At 34.0% G+C, this 3433-nt stretch overlaps 1 long non-coding RNA gene across 1 annotated transcript; it reads right to left on the reverse strand.

Moving 5' to 3' along the window:
* Positions 1-344: 344 nt before the first annotated feature.
* LOC101511303 (uncharacterized) lies at positions 345-1221 on the reverse strand. Its single transcript, XR_190356.4, has 2 exons — positions 682-1221; positions 345-596 (listed from the first exon to the last, which is right to left on the reverse strand). It is a non-coding gene; the product is annotated as an uncharacterized lncRNA (long non-coding RNA).
* Positions 1222-3433: the final 2212 nt, after the last annotated feature.

Genomic DNA, 3433 nt, shown 5'->3' on the forward strand with positions numbered 1-3433 from the left:
TATTGAGTTTGATGTAATATATAGACTTGAATATCAAGCGTAGAATATTGCCAGCTCACCCAGAAATAGACCACAAACTTTAGACATATCCGTATCATTAGAGATAAGATCATAAAAAATTAATAAGGAGCCACTTGTTTGACTTTGGACACAGACGAGGCCCTACGGTCGTGGCGCGGGGTATCTAAATTGTTTAAATTTATATGAGTTTAGCTTGTTACAGCTAAGAATTTGATTTGAATTTTTTTTTTATATAATTAGAAGTTTCACGAATTGCGTCTCAAAGTCAAAGTTTGTAAGGGTCAAAGATGATTTCATCTTCTAATTATATACAAAAAAAGAAAAAAACAAAAAACCCAATAAATTCATCTTCTTCAAAACAAAACCAAAATAATACAGAAAAACTCAACAACTTACATCAAAACTCAGAAAATAAAACACAGAAGGTAATCTCGTCATTGATTATACGATAAAACAACGACCCAAATCTATACTCATATTCTTCTTTTCACCCAGAAAATGTAAAATGAACGCCAACGTGAAATCAAACACGAACACATAACTCAGATCGACCAACACAAAATCAGAACTCAAACCTGAAATTAGAATGCGACAAACAGAAATTAAGAAATCGAATCGTGAAACAAACACAAAAGTGATAATTGACTTCAGAATGCGAACCCAGATTCAGAACACAAACGAGACTGAGAACTCGGATTCTGAACTCAAACGAGAAGGCGCGTGAGGGAGAGAGAGAAATCAGATCTGATAGAAAAGAAAGAAGATTGGTGTGGGTAGTGGCTAGGTTGTTAGGCGTGACGTGTCAGCCTGGAAAAGTTGCTCCACCACTGCACGACCTCCCTTTCCCTCCTCCCTCTGCATTTTTTTTTCCTTCCATCTCCCCACATATCATCAAAGAAAGAGAATATGGAAATTTGGATTTTTTACACGAGTTCTAAACAATTACTTTGTCACTATTCACCCCCCCAGATTGCTATTCACACCCCTCAAATTTAAAAAAAAAATAAAGTGCCCAAAATGCCCCTGTCATCAATATTACACATTTAATATCCCATAACTCCCATTCATCATACTCATAACTCACATATCAATACTCAAAATCATTTAATATCCAATAACTCCCATTTTTTGTTTTTGTAAATCTAGAGATTTTACGTATGTTTTAAAAAACTGAAATTCTGAAACTCTACGCAATCTGAATTCACGTACCCCTACGTAAACTTAGATTGCGTAATCATTGAATGATGAATAATAAGCCATGTACGTGAACTGAAATTGCGTACGTAAATTTTTTTTAAAAATTTGTTATGTACGTAAACTGCAATTCACGTAAGTTTACGCGAACTCAGTTCACGTATACATACGTTATTTCAATTCACGTAAGGTTTGGATTTTGAAATTTTGTCCACGTACGTGAACTGACGTTTCTGGGTTTTTGAAATTTTTTTTGCGTACGTGAACTGAAGGTACGTTTCTGGGTTTAGGGCAACGAAGGTTGTCTTCTTCATCAAAAATGGAAACTACTTTCCTTCAATTTTCAGGCATTGTATTCTTAAATACATAAAACAAAACAACATAACACAATAAAAACAAAGAATGATTATTACTTACTTGATTCACAACAATGATAATAACTTGATGAACTTGGTTGATGATGATTGATGATTAATGATTGATGATGATGATTGATGAAAATGCTGGATGATGATTGATGATGAATATGAAGAAGATGAACAACAATGAAAATATGGAATGTAGAATGAAGAGGAAGAAGATGATATGAATAAGTAATGTTATGAAGAAGATGAAGGGAAGGGCATTTTGGGGATTTTGATTTTTTTTAAAGTTTGAAGGGTGTGAATAGCAATTTGGGGGGTGTGAATTGTAAGACCCATAATTTTAAAGTACCCTTTATGTATTTTTGGTGTATTTTGGATTTTGACTCGGAGACTTTTTAGCCAAAGTTAATAATATTTTGGAGTTTTTATAATCAAAAAGATATTTTGATGCCGATTAGAATTTCTCGTCGATAAATAAATTGAATTAAGTGCGGTGAATCCTTTACGGAGAATCTAATGCGTTACGGGTGAAACGATAATTTAACAAATATCTAGATATTTTGAGATATTTGTTAAGTTATATTTATTATATATATATGTTTGCTTGGAGGGAAAAAGAAAGGAAAACTAGAAGGAAGGAAAAGGAAAAGAAAATAGTATAAAAGGGAAAGAAGGAAAAAGGAAGAAAGGAAAAACAAAGGAAAGAAAAAGAAAGGGAAGAAAATCGAAAATTTCCATCTTCTTCCTCTGAACCGCGAATCGATTTCCCTTCTTCTCCCATTTTCAATTTCGTTGCTTTCTTTTCTTCAAAACTAGTAACCCAAGGTTGGGTGAGTGTTAGAACAAAGGTTTCGCAACTCCACTCTTCCTCTTTGATCCGAAAACGAAGAAAAACGGTATTTGAGATTCAAACACAAACCCCTCCGTTTCTTCTAGATCCAAGCTTCATTTCGCGAAGAGTTAGAAGGGAAAGTTGCTCACTACCACGCCACGGTGCTAGGGGACCAATTTGGAGGCGACGTTGCGAGCGGAGATTTTTACCGGATTTGCTCGCGGTACCAGAAACGCACGTTAGAGTTAACGCGAAGGTAAGGGCTCCTTCCAAACTTTTAGTTTGCATCTAGGGCCTTACCTGTGGTTGTGTGAAAACGAATTGTGTTAGGATTGGAGTATTGTTTTGAGAAAAATGATTTTCCTCATGTATGTAAGATTTTGAATAAATGAAATTTATTATGTTGATTTGTGTTCATCGTATTTGGCATGTTCATACTTGATGTTTGTTGATTGATGTGTTTTGGTGTGAATTATGAATTGAATGTGAGAATTTGTTTGAGTTTGTTTTGTGTGGAATTTGAAAACCATTAAGTTAAATGAGTATTAAGAATGGGGAATCTCTTAATGTCTTGTTTACTTAATGTGTGTTTGTTTGTGAAAAATCGTTTAAGTTAACTGGGCGTTAAGAATGGGGAATCTCTTAATGTCTCGGTTACTTAATATTTGTTTTTGAAAATCGTTTAAGTTAACTGGGCGTTAAGAATGGGGAATCTCTTAATGTCTCGGTTACTTAATATTTGTTTTTGAAAATCGTTTAAGTTAACTGGGCGTTAAGAATGGGGAATCTCTTAATGTCTCGGTTACTTAATATTTGTTTTTGAAAATCGTTTAAGTTAACTGGGCGTTAAGAATGGGGAATCTCTTAATGTCTCGGTTACTTAATATTTGTTTTTGAAAATCGTTTAAGTTAACTAGGCGTTAAGAATGGGGAATCTCTTAATGTCTCGGTTACTTAATATTTGTTTTTGAAAATCGTTTAAGTTAACTGGGCGTTAAGAATAGGGAATCTCTTAATGTCT

Source organism: Cicer arietinum, chromosome 2 (assembly GCF_000331145.2).
Source record: "Cicer arietinum cultivar CDC Frontier isolate Library 1 chromosome 2, Cicar.CDCFrontier_v2.0, whole genome shotgun sequence".
Taxonomy (NCBI): domain Eukaryota; kingdom Viridiplantae; phylum Streptophyta; class Magnoliopsida; order Fabales; family Fabaceae; genus Cicer; species Cicer arietinum.